This window comes from Strix aluco, chromosome 1, assembly GCF_031877795.1.
Source record: "Strix aluco isolate bStrAlu1 chromosome 1, bStrAlu1.hap1, whole genome shotgun sequence".
Classification (NCBI taxonomy): domain Eukaryota; kingdom Metazoa; phylum Chordata; class Aves; order Strigiformes; family Strigidae; genus Strix; species Strix aluco.
This window is the reverse complement of record NC_133931.1, coordinates 153,715,458-153,729,347: the sequence shown is the minus strand read 5'-3', so window position 1 is coordinate 153,729,347 and position 13,890 is coordinate 153,715,458. Positions and strand designations below refer to the sequence as shown.

Here is a 13,890-nt window from a genome sequence, read left to right as displayed (position 1 = left end):
TGGGCATGCTCTTCTCTTGCAAAAAACCCCACGCTTGTGCAACAGAAAGCATGATCCCCAAAAGGCCAGTTCTGACCCTAGTCACTGAATTCCTTCTCCAGAAGGAACAGGGTCTACCCTGTGCAAAAGCTGAGACAATGACAACAATGTGATAACAGTGTGATGCATTTGAGGATGCTCTGTGATCCATAAAATATCAACCTAAGTCAAAACTTCCAGATATGGGGCCAAACATCATCCCACCTCCAGACACCCCTAGTCCCTAAACAGCCTGGTGCAGGGAGGGCCAAAGGAAGGCGCTCTGTTGGGTGCAGCATCTTCCACTGGACAGACGATGAGCACTGGCTGCATCTCCTCCAGCTGTAAGATTGCTGCATGGGCAAACTAGGACATGGTTTGGGATTTTCTCTGACCTTTCAGAGACACATTTTCTGTCAGGGGAAGAAGAGCAAATAGCTTGTGCCCCAATGGTTACTGTGTGCAACCCTTGAGAAGGTACAGAGTAAGGCTTCCTCTCAACACCCCCTGCCCAACTGTGCACTGCTGTGCTGTTTGATCAGCCCAAAGTGTGGACACTGGTGTGGAGCATGTTGGCAGAAGCATCTGTTATTACTTCTAATGACTTCAACGTAGTGGCTTATGTGGGCACATGACAGATCAGGGGATGCCAGGAACAGCAAGTCCTCCAAGACTGAAGCTGTGGTTAGAGCTATAACAGGTTAACAGTCAGTTAAAAATATAGAGGGCCATCTGCATCTGCTGCATCACACTAACTTCATGTTGGAGTGCTTTTATACTGAACATCATTTACTGTCCCTGCTTCTTCATAGCTCATTTACTTCACTCCTAGTCATTGCTTTGCACGCCAGTTGCCCTTGAAGCAAGGTGACGGAAACATTCTCAAGCACGCTGTAATGGGAGACTTGTTTCAGTCATCTGACCTAAATCTGAATTAGCTTGCAGATGGGCTATTTGGATTTGGGGTTTCCACATGAGCCAGTGCAGAAGGATCTTCTCCCATCCAAATCTCAGTCTATATTTGTCTCCCATGGAATTCACATTGACAGGAGAAGTTTGGAGGAAGAAAGGTTGAAAAATTTAATCTATTAGGAACAGAGAGAATTCAAAACTTTGGCTGACTGGTGTGGAAAAAAGATGCATGTAAGAAACATTTCCTGACTGTACTACAACTGGCTTTCCCCTGCAACTTCAAGCAAGTATTTTAAAATGCTTCATGCATCTGTTTTCCCCATCCATAAAACCAGGTAATTGTTCCAAATTTGCTGCACCCAGTTACGGAAAGATTTGTTAAAATGATATATACGCCAGCTTTCTGTTCTTCTCTTTGGTGTTATGTGCATCTTCCCACTGCCTGTCTGGATGTCAGCATCGGCAGTTTCAATCTGGAGAGGAGATGTGTGGTGAGATCTCGGCATGCCAGGTCCTTCCTCTGGAGGAATATGTTCTTTATGATGTTTTTTTCATTCTCACTTTAGGATCGTTGTGTTGGGGTGATTTTATATGTTCACTAAGTCACTCTCCACCTTTCCCTTTCTTCATTGGTCTGTGGATGTGTACATCACATCCAAATTTACTGTCTGTGGTGTTTTTTATGTATGTTGGATACATGGTCTTTGCTCTCTTTGTTATCCCCTGAGCTGGTTATACCCAACTCCCAAGGCTGCATTTCTCTGATGTCCAGTAATGGACCATTAATGAGCTGTTTATGACCCTGGGACCTCTGACACCATCCTGTGCCAGTAGTTCTCAGTGTTGCATTTTATTCTGTGGTAATAGATTGTTCATTATATAAGAAATAACTACATGTTATTGCTCATAGTTATAAAATCAAGATAATAGATGTTAGACACACAATCTTACAATGCTAAGTAGGTAGGTAATAGTTATCTACTTGGTCATTAGATAATTGCCGTTACAAGCAAAACCATATCTGCATGTGGCCGGACAGGGTCTGATGGGCTTCTGAGGTCTGCTTCAATGCTAAATAATACAACCTTTCTTTCTCCTGCCTATAGCTTTTTCCTGTGATGTTTCCTCTCTCTACAGTGATATAGATGTGAAACATAGCATAAAGAAGCTTTTAAGACAGGCATCTGTAGGTACGCTGTGTGGTCAGCAAGCACACCACCTCCAAAAAAGGCATGTGTAAACAATGTCAGAGGTCTGCAGGTCCTGCAGAGCCCCTGGGAGCTCTGAAGAACGATCTCATATCATGCAAACTAGAAATCTGTCTCTCTCATACACGGGAGAGGTTTTACAGGTAAGAGCAAACCCTCAGCTTCAACTTTCAGTTTGGTGTCTGCCACTATTAAATGGATCCTGGAGCTGAAATACCCCTGTTGAAGCCAGAGGTGTCCCCATGGAGGTGGACAGGTGGCCAGGCAGGACAAGTAAGGTCTCATTGCCACCACCTGTGCTCTGTCTCTGCTCTACATAGGGCAGGCAGGATTGGTAGCAAAGTACTTTTTATGACCACTAAACCACACAGGAAAAGGTTTATTGGATTACAGCATCCTTCCAATAAAAGAACCTACAATTTTTGGATATGAAAAGTTAACAGCCATTGATAATCAGAGTAAAACTTAATGCATTGACCCATTGTTATAAATTGAGACCACAATGGACTATAATTCAATCTTTATTAATTATAGCAAGTAGAATATGAGCAAAGACAGCGCTGGACGGCAGGGGAGTCTGCGCTCCGCCAACTGCCGTGCTGAGTAGTTCAAATAGTCCCCTTTTTATACATCTTTACTTCCGTGCTCATGAGGTAGTGGAGGTACTCCGCGCATGCTTCAGTTGTTGTTAGGGGGGTCGTTTCCTGCCTCCTGGTATTTGTTGAGGCTGAAGTAAGAAGTCTTCCCTCTTTGTCTCATAGTTGATCTTTTACTCATATATCCTTATATGGGCCGTCTTGTCCTGTTTCTTGTCGCTTCCTGGAAATCTGGTAGTTATCTTGCATGAGCAGTATCTGGTTAAGTTTGTGTGAGTGATTACAGTTATCTTATCTCACACAGGCGGCGTCCAGTGGTTGTTTGCATGAGTGGTTTCTGTCGTCTAATTTTACATTGAGCTTAACATAAATCTTAATAAACAATACCTTAGTCCACAGTTTCTCACAATCCCCCCTTTTTCTTTTTATCCTATTGTTTATTAGGTGCTACTTTCATCTTCATTCTTGTAAACAATTTCTTTTTCACAATTTCGACATTTATTATAGCACTCACAATAATGATTTTTGCGTGGCATAATACATTCACAATAATTTTCATCTTCATTATTAGATACACTTTCATATTCTACTCTCGAGGTTAAAATAAGCAATTTAGCTGTGTCAAACCGTTCTTTAATAAAATGAAAAATATAGCGTAATATACAAGGCCCAAATATAAGTCCCAGGATCAACATAATAAGCGGTCCTGCTAAAGCCGACAACAAAGTGGTTAGCCAAGGTGAAACATTAAACCAGTTTTCATACCATGACCTGCCCGCTTCACGATCCTTTCTACGTTGGTCTAACCTTTTCCGAAGTTCGGACATGGAGTCTTGGACGACTCCCATATGGTCAGCAAAAGAACCACATTCTTCACTGAGAGCTACACATAACCCTCCTTCCTTCAAAAATAATAGGTCTAATCCTCTTCTATTTTGTAGTACTACTTCTGATAAAAACTTTACTGAAGTGGCTAAATTTTGGATAGATTGTTCTATTTTCGCTAAATCCTCATCTACAGCCATTTGCAAACCTTGTAATTCCTGACCTTGTACTAGAGAGGCTTGCATTAGATTCCATAAAGGGTCTTTGGATTCTAACAACTTTAAATCCCTAGATAAGGAGAATTCAGTCATGGTACCATTAGCTGTTTTCAAAAAGGAGTCTGGGGAAGGGGTTGCGATGTTCACGGGGACAACCTTTTTTTTTTTTTTTTTTTTTTTTTTAGAGAAAGTGGGTGGATTCAGGACCGGATTTGGTCCTACTGGTAAAGGATCGTGGGGTATCCTTTCTTTTATTATTTTGAAAAAGCTTCCTCTATCTGCTCCAGGTTCCCAATATCTAATTCCCCAGGTACGGCCAATTAACCATGTGTCATCTTCTGGTTGTTTAACTTCAATTTCTATTCTGTCGCATTCTGATGGAGATGATTTCACCCCCCTTACGGATCCCCAGACCCCGGAGCCGTCAGATCCATGTTGTGGTGGAATGCAACCTGGAGGTCCCCAAGTGATACTTATATATTTGTCTCCTTTTGTTGGCCAGTCTGAGGCTATTGTCTCGCAACCCCAATAACCGCAATAAAAATGGCCTGGATAGTTGCAATAACTCTTTCCAGGATTGGAAGCTGGACACACATAGAAGGCTTTGGAGTTGGCTTCCGTCGCCTCCCAGCCTCTCTGGATATCGACCGGAATCATTGAGACTAATTGGACAGTAAAATTCCAATTTCCCGGAGAGGTCTGGTTTTGTATTAGTCTAGATTCCTGTAAGTTATATAGTTTCCAGAGCATTGGTTCATGGGGGTTTCCATTTGCTTGGGTTATTATCAATAACAAAACTAGCGGTACACCAGAAAAAAAAAGGTGTCTGTCAATTTTGCCAATTTAAGTATATTTTTATCATCCCTGGGGAAGTTTGGCCATTGTTGCTTTTGTGTCCCATTGTTCTGATTCTTTTCTCCACAGTTTGTTCCTCCTCTGCCTCGCCCGTCGACTCGGTTGCTTCGAGCCACGGGGTGTACCATCTTCTCGGCAGCAAGGGAATTCTTCAGGAGAACAGCTGTTTTGGGCTTTCTGCCTGTTTATATATAGGCTTCCCACTTTACAGCTTTAACTAATGGGATGAGGCAAGGCACAGTTGGTACTTCCCTTCTTACACTTTATAGCCAAGATTTCAGTTACAAAGGGGATTGGTTCATTGGAATAGTAACAATAATATTGAGGGTTTATTCCTTTGGTAAAAATTTCCCACCACTCATGGGATTCTTAAATAATTTCTTGTTTAGACTCTAATTGCTTTGATTTTCACTCAGTGAGAGTTCTTTGGATTTTCCAACACTGTGTGCAAACCCCTATTGAAGGGTATCCACATTCACAGTGAGTCCACCATTTGTCCTGGCATACCATACACTTGGAACAAGCAAACAGATAACAATTGCGGTTCAAATTATTACACTTAATTCGTATATCTAGAGTGTTTATATCAACATATTTTCTATATTCAATATTGTGTGGTTGCATGAGTTTAACAATTTCCTTTAGTACATTTTGTATGCTTCCATATATAATATACGAAGAGAGAAATAATTATTGCAAATATAAACAACAATACACACTTTATACCAAAAGGTAATGCGACAAAATGATCAAGCAAAGTTTTTATCATTACTTTATCTTTTCAGGGTTATCTTGGTGTCACCTGGAGTACTGATTACTTTCCAGTGGGGTCTTGTCACTGGGCCTTTAACGCGACTGGCATGAGTCCATCCACGCTCAGCAGTCCGGACAGCTGTTTCTGTTGTAAGCAAAACAAGATAAGGTCCCTCCCAATTGGGTTTTAGGGTTTCTTCTTTCCATGTTTTAACTAATATCCAGTCCCCCGGTTTGAAAGTGTGAATTTTTAAGTCCAATGGAGGTCGTTGCACAATCAGCCCATGTTCCCAAAGTTTGTTACGATGCTCTGCTAATTGTGAAACATATTCATTAATTACACGATCTCGAATTAAAACATTTGTTTGTGGACTTTCAATTCTATAGGACATTCCATATACCATCTCAAACGCTGATATTCCTATATCTGCTCGGGGTCTGGTTCTGAGTATTAATAGTGCCATGGGTAGGCACTTGATCCATGATAGTTTGGTTTCTATCATTAATTTAGTCAAAATAGTTTTGATTTCTCCATTCATCCTTTCAACTTTTCCCGAACTTTGTGGATGCCATGGCGTATGGTATTCCCACTTAATTCCCAAGTTTTCTGCTAGATCTCTAACAATTTTTGACACAAAATGTGTTCCTCTGTCTGAGTCGATTACATCAGGTACTCCATATCTAGGTATAATGTGTTCAAGTAATACCTTAGTAACCTGGTTAGCAGTTGCCTTGGAGGTAGGAAAAGCCTCAACATAATGTGTTAAATGATCCACCATTACTAATAAATGTTTGTAACGCCCTACTCTGGGTAGTTCAGTAAAATCCACTTGTATGTGTGAGAAAGGTCTGTATGCTGGGGAACGTCCTCCAAGAGGTTTTTGTCTCGTGTTGTTTCGATTAACCTTTTGACAGGTCTCGCAGGCTGCTGTGACTGTCTTTGCTATATTATATACGCCTATACAGGCAAACTGTTGATTGAAATGATCAACTAATGCCTGGGTTCCCCAGTGGGTTTTACTGTGTATTTTTGAAAATATTTCGAGTGCTATGCCCTTCGGCAAGACTTCTCTCCCATCTGGTAATATGTACTTACTATCCCGTTCCTTAGCTCCCATTTGTTCTAGTTTTTCCTTTTCTGCAGACTCAAAACTCAAATTTTTACTAACAGGTACTGGTTGTATAGTCAAAATCGTATTATAATTGCCTGCCACTCGTTTTGCTTCTATATCAGCTGCGTTATTTCCCCTGACTTGATAATTTGTACCTCGCTGGTGTCCCTTTATATGTACAACTGCTATTTTATTCGGCACTTTCAATGCCCCCAGAACTTGCCGAATTAATTCCGGGTGTATCAATTCTTTTCCTTGTGAGTTAATAAATCCGCTTTCCTCCCATATTTTTCCAAAGGTATGTACCATTCCAAACGCATAGCGTGAGTCTGTATATATAGTTCCATCCTTTCCCTTCAGTGACACTAATGCTTTCCACAATGCATACAGCTCACAGGCTTGAGCTGACCAGCTGGCACTCAGGGGGCCTGATTCTATTGTCTTAAATTCTCCTTTTTCCAACTTAACGATGGCATATCCGGACAATCGTTTACCTTCCACTATTCGTGATGACCCATCTATAAATAATACTTCTCCACATTGTAGTTCAACAATTAAATCCCGTCCCAACAGATTAAATTCTGCTTCAGGGACGAGCAAGAGTTCACCCATTCCAAATTTATTTTCAGTTTCGAATATCACATTTTTGATTTTGCTTACTTTAAAGGGTTCTCCTTTTGCCCCTATTACTTGTACTTTTTCAGAGGAAGTTTTACATCCCTCAGGTATTTGCCTAATAGTCGATTTCTCAGCCCCTGTGTCTACTAAAAAGGTGAACTCTTGTTTATGGGGACCTATTTTTAACTTTATCAAGGGCTCATGTTGACTCCGGTCCCCTAAAATATAGAGCCCCTGACTCTCCTATTCTGCTTTCAATATTTCCTCATCTCTGATCCTTTCTCTGCAATTCTTCTTTATGTGTCCCTTCTTTCCACAGTAAAAACAACATCTCTGTTCCTTCTTTACTACTGCGTTCTCTTGTTTTATTCCAGCAGATCTGTGTTCACCAGTCCGCCCGTTGCGATCCTCTCTGACAGCTGCTACCATCATTTTTACTTGTCGCTTGCTGCTCTCTTCTTCCCGCCTTACGTAGACTTTCTGAGCTTCCCTCAATAATTCATCCAACCCTCTATTTTGCCAGTCTTCTAGCTTTTCAATCTTTTTTTTTTTTTTTTTTTTTTTTTTTTTTTTTTTTCTGATATCTTCCCATGATTTTGCTACAAACTGAGTTTTTAGGAGCGCTTGCCCTAAAGGGTCGTCTGGATTTACCCCAGAGTACAGTTGAAGGACTTTCCTCAGTCGTTCCAGCCACTCAGTAGGGCTCTCATCTTTCTTTTGCATTTCATTAAATGCTTTATTGATATTCTGGCCACGGGGTACTGCTTCTCTAATCCCCTGAATTACTATAGTTCTCAGATCTTGCATATGAGTTCTATGCACTGGATCCTGATTATCCCAGTTAGGTCTTTGGAGTGGCCATTTGATATCTGCTTGGGGTCCCTGGGCATGCTGAACATCCCACAGTCTCATTCCTGCTCGTCTAATCATATCTCTTTCCTCGGTAGTAAATAATTGACCAAGGATAGATTGCATCTCATCCCAAGTATAAAGGTTTGGTCCCAAAAATTGATCTAATCTTTCTGCCACTCCAAGTGGGTCCTCAATCAAGTTTTCCCATCTCGGTTCTTTTAAAATCTCGTAGGTCAGCCGAGTTTAGGGGTACAGAAATATATCCAATCATAGGCTGAGGTCCCCCCATGGGCATTTCCCTTAGAGGATACATCTGAGCTGCCCCTTTTTGACTTCTAGTCATGCGTCTAGGAGGAGGGGAAGACCCTTGTTCCGACTCCGGTGGGGGAGTGGGAGCTCTGGGGACCTCGGGAGGGGCTACGGGAGCAGGAGGAGGAATGTAAGGAGGGGGGGGTTAGAAGGGTTTCGTCTAACTCTTCCTGCTTTTTCTTTTGTTTAGTTTTTACTTCATTCAGTGGGTAAAGTTTAGCTCCCGGTCTTTTTATCCATACTTCCGCATACTGACTCTCCTCTGGGTTAAGGGTTTTTTTTTTTTTTTTTTTTTTTTATTATTGACCCAGAGGTTTAATTGCTGTCTTACCCAATCTTCTTCTGACCCATAGACTGGCCAAAAGGTATTTTTAGAAATCTTCTTCCCTCCCCATATCTTAGTACAGTATTCTATCATTTTCTGCTTATCTTTCCCTAGGGTTCCAGGGAAATACCTCCAATTGTCTAAGACATATGCCAAAGGGGTATTCTTAGGTACAGTGTGTACCCTTCCCATGGGAGTCGAAGGCTTGCTGCCCTTCGCCCCCATCTTCTGGAATATCCACAAACATACACTCACTCACTCCCCTTGTTCCTGGCCCAATCCCTCGCGGGAGATGGGAAACGCAGTACTTAAGAGTCCACACTCGCTTGGTTCAGTATATCGAACCTCTCATTCGTTATATTCCAGGAAACCCAGTCCCGCCCGAACGGCAAACCTGCGAGCAAATTCGCAATATACTTACGCGTCCTGCGTCTTCGTCCGGACTCCCGTGCACAGAATTTTTATGGGATCTTACCGGTTTTCTCCTTTGCTCACTATTCTAGAATTTAGGTTCGTCGGTAAGGTTGAGGTAGGCTGTCAGTCGCGGGGCCGCGGATTGCCGCGGGGCGCCTCCCCGGAGGACAGAAGCCCACCGTTCCTTATCCGAGTCACGGCACCAGGAATTGTTATAAATTGAGACCACAATGGACTATAATTCAATCTTTATTAATTATAGCAAGTAGAATATGAGCAAAGACAGCGCTGGACGGCAGGGGAGTCTGCGCTCCGCCAACTGCCGTGCTGAGTAGTTCAAATAGTCCCCTTTTTATACATCTTTACTTCCGTGCTCATGAGGTAGTGGAGGTACTCCGCGCATGCTTCAGTTGTTGTTAGGGGGGTCGTTTCCTGCCTCCTGGTATTTGTTGAGGCTGAAGTAAGAAGTCTTCCCTCTTTGTCTCATAGTTGATCTTTTACTCATATATCCTTATATGGGCCGTCTTGTCCTGTTTCTTGTCGCTTCCTGGAAATCTGGTAGTTATCTTGCATGAGCAGTATCTGGTTAAGTTTGTGTGAGTGATTACAGTTATCTTATCTCACACAGGCGGCGTCCAGTGGTTGTTTGCATGAGTGGTTTCTGTCGTCTAATTTTACATTGAGCTTAACATAAATCTTAATAAACAATACCTTAGTCCACAGTTTCTCACACCATCTAGCAGTTGTAGTAGTTTTCCCAATACCAGAGAAAATATCCATGGGTTTGGGAACATCACCTGAGCAGGGAGCACCTTCTGTGCCCTGGGCCTCTGCTCTCCCCATTCATTCCTTCTGGAGGAAAAGTGAAAGCAGAGAGCAAGAGGTTGAGAAAATGCCTCCTGATTCCCCAGATGAAGAGCCCTCCTCCGTTGTCACCCTGGCTTGCTCATTGCTTAGGGCAGCAGCAACACGGTGGTTTTGAAAGGGGTTTCCTCTGGGCTTCTGTATGCCTGGAGCAATCCCAGGCAATAAAGATGCTCCCTGCCCCCTCGAGCATCTGCACAAAGCTGTTCCTTTTTTTTTTTTTTTTTCCCCCTGGAGCTCTATTTGCATGTGTGTTCCAGAGAGGACAAACACATCTATTTATTCTAGATGATTTAAGACTGACAGGTTGCATTACCAAGAACATGCTTAGTCTTATGTACCCTAGCAGCAAAATAACATCTGTATGAGGAACTTTGCCAGTGCATCATTACAGACGTTGCTCAAGAGAAATGCAGAGGTGGAGGTCCTAGAGGAGAGGTTGTTTACCTGACTGTGCATTGATCACTCCTCAGGACCTTTTAGCTGAAAAATTTAAGTGCTGGAAAATGCCTGGCTGCTCTACAAGGACAGAAAGAGTAAGTGAGAAGCAGGTCCTGCTTTGGGATTGTCCTGGGTTTGAGTGAGTGGTGGGGTTTTTGGTAGCATGGGAGCGGGCTACAGCAGTGGCCCCCTGTGAGAAGCTTCTCAAAGCTCCCCTGGCTCCAAGTCAAGCCCGCCTCAGCCAACATCGAGCCAATTAGCGATGGTGGCTGCACCTCTGCGATAATGTATTTAAGAAGGGGAACCTGAGAGGAGGAGTTGGAGTTGTGAGGAAAAGTTGCAAGAAGACCATCTGTGCAAACACAGAGGTCAGCAGAAGAATGGAGGAGAAGGGGGGCAGGTGCGCCAGTGCAGAGCCCCCCTGCAGCCCATGGTGAGAGGGCAGGGCCGCCCCCCTGACACAATGGAGGTCCATGGTGGAGCAGATGCCAACCTTCAGCCTGTGAAGGACCCCACACCAGAGCAGGTGACTGTGCCCAAAGGAGGCTGGGACTCTGTGGGAGGAAGCCCCTGCTGTTGAGGTTCGGTGCTGGAAGGATTGCAACATGGGGGGTGACGCACACCAGAGCAGCCTGGGAAATGCTGCAGCCTGTGGAAGGGACTCATGTCAGAGAAAGTTTGTGGAGGACTGTCTCCTGTGAGAGGGGAACCGTGCTGGAGCAGGGAAAGAATGCCAGATGTTCTCCACCGCCCTGTGGTGGAAGAAGCGACAGGGCTGACTGCAGCCCCCATTCCCTACCCCCTGTGCCACTTGGAGGGGAGGAGGTAGAGATATTGGGAGCAAAGGTGAGCCCGGGAAGAAGGGATGGGTGGGGGGAAGGTGTTTTTAAGATGCAGCAATGTTTCTCATTGTCCTACTCTGTCTGTTAAATGTTGTTGTTGTTAGTGTTCATATTAAATCTATGTTCTTTTTTTTCCTTCCCCTAATGACTCTGTCCTTTGTCCATGACCATAATGGGTGACTCATCCCTCCCTATCTTTATCTCGATTCCTGAGACTTTTGTTTTACATCTCCTTCCCAGCACTGGGAGGGAAGGGGAGAGTGAGCGGCTGCATGGTGCTCAGTTGTCCTCTGAGCTCAAACCACGACAGGGAACAAAGGGCTCTCTGATGGAGGGGATAGAAGGTGACTTTAGTGGGGGAAAAAACATGCAAACCCACCCACCTGATGCCTTCATACGAAGGACATTCTTTTTTATGACGACCAGAGGGGAACAGTGCAGGTGGTAACGTGGTGAGAGATACTGTACCCTGGGCTGCGGGCTTAGTTTTGGAAGGACTGAAAATCTACTTATAACAAAAAGGTCTCTGCTTAGATTGAATCAATCACAACTGAACAAGCAGCAGACTGGTGCTCCTGCAGGAAAATACAACCCGTGGGTGGTTAAACTCCTCTGAAGAAGTGAAGGAGAGAAAGGGAAATTTATAAAAGTGTGACTTGGAAGAGATATATACATAAAAGGGATGTATGTTCCTGCAGCAAAAATAAACTGCATAATAGATTAAACTGGGAATTTATTGCCACAATTTTAGGCAAAGTATGTTCAGTAACATTTGGTTATTAAAATGCCTGTGAGTAACAAGTTTATCAAGGAATAGTGCAAAGCAAGAGTCAGATGTAGCTAGGAAAAAACATGATGTTGAAGGCATTTCAGCTAGGAATTTTTGCTAGAAAGGGTTTCTGTTGATAGTGCTTACATAAAATGGATAAATAGAACAGGCTTCAGCCAGACATTGGGTTACTATTTTCCAGATTCATTATGGTACTATGGTGGTGTGCAATGCTGCCATTTCTTCTGGACAGTAAATGGCTCTGAGCAAGAATAATGTCAAGTGTTTCATCCTATAAATAGAAGATGACTGGGTTGTGGTCACTACATTCATTTGCTTTGTTCCCAGCTGATGTTTGAAGTTTCCAGAGTTGAAAGGAATCCCAGTCCTATTACAACAGAATTTGGAGCCTAATAATTCTCTCTCTCTTTTTTTTTTTTTTTTAACCTCCCTTGTGATAATTGCATTCCTCTGAACATTCTGTTGGAATTGTCATTTCATTTTTGATAGTTGGGGGGAGGGGGGGAAGGCTTTCTATTTCACTTAGTGCAAACACATCTTGAGTGTCTTTGTACATATCCTGCAAAGATCTACAGAAATAATTTTTCTGCACACTAATAATAGAAATAATGCATTTCCTCTTCTAGATGTCACCTGCTGTTCTCCAGCACCCAAGATGTGATTCCTTTTTAACATGAGGCAGGTAAGTGAACTTCCTTTGTTTCTTCTGGGACTGTGTGGTGCACCAAAGTAGAAGGCGTCTCTTCCTAAGTAAGTCAGGACAACTCTACTGACACCCTGGACCTGTGGGTAGGGATCAAGCCTACTATGTCCACTGATTTACAAAAGTAATATAAACATCAAAGATCTGTTAAAACAAACCTGGACTTGGTGCTGGCTGTGGTGTGCAGGTAAGCCAACATCAGTGCTGGGTAAATTGCTGCAGGACTACCAAAGTCCCAGGAAGAATCTTGCTCTTGGTCTCCACAATGCACGTGCTGGTTGGAGTTTCTCAGTAAACTATCTCTTATTTTGTAGCCTAGGAAAGGCTACAAAAGACGTTGAAAGCAAAGTATAATCCACTGGTGACTGTCAAGAATTACTGAGTCCAGTGTGTATTTTTAAAGTAAATTTCCTGGGTGTATTTCTCATTTTTAGTATGCGTTAGTTGAGTGCTTGGTAACTGGTGTACTGTCCATTTTCCATGGATGTATTTTTCACTGCAAAATAAGTATCTAAATATAATGCTATTGAATCCCTATCACAACAGTTGTCTCTGCCTTAATGCCAATAAGAAATTTAATAGGCCTTGTGCAGCCTTCTCCTAACCTGTGATAAAAAATTATTTAAATGAATTGGGTATTATCTCCTTATAATTGTGAATGTCTTTTTCTTGGTAGGCAGAGCTGAGTATTTAATTTCTTTTTAGCAACTTTAGAGGTAATAGGAACAACTTTCAATTAATTGCAACTGTCTTGGCAAATCTGATCTTTCTAACCGAGCCAAGACTGTGCAATAACCTTCACTAAAGCTGCTGCTGAGGAAAATTGCAGACAAAACACATAAATTGGTTGTTAATTGTGTGCTTGATTGGTTAAAGAGTTTGCGATATTGTGCACAGTTCCTACTATTTTAAGGAGGGAGACAGAAAACCCGTGAGACTTGTGTATATTATAGTAGTTTCTAGGAAGCTTAGAAGGATGATTTGAAAGGGGAAAATGCCCAGCGAAACACTAACACATCCCCACTGTGTTTCCAGTTCTTAATCTGTCATACATCAAATTGATCTGAAGTAACTGATGATGTGTTAATTTTTCTACAGCAAATATGTCAGGAAACTGTGTAAGTGATTAAGGCAAAAACTGTATGATTTTTCTTGCTATGTTGGAGGAGCGGATTAGATAATGATCCCAAACCATGAAATCCTTGCATTTTGACAGTCACCTAGCAGTGTGCCTT

General features: G+C 42.6%; 1 long non-coding RNA gene across 1 annotated transcript; it reads right to left on the bottom strand.

The window, feature by feature from the left end:
• Positions 1-2,646: 2,646 nt before the first annotated feature.
• Positions 2,647-9,747, bottom strand: LOC141930309 (uncharacterized). Its single transcript, XR_012625258.1, has 2 exons — positions 9,023-9,747; positions 2,647-5,530 (listed from the first exon to the last, which is right to left on the bottom strand). It is a non-coding gene; the product is annotated as an uncharacterized LOC141930309 (long non-coding RNA).
• Positions 9,748-13,890: the final 4,143 nt, after the last annotated feature.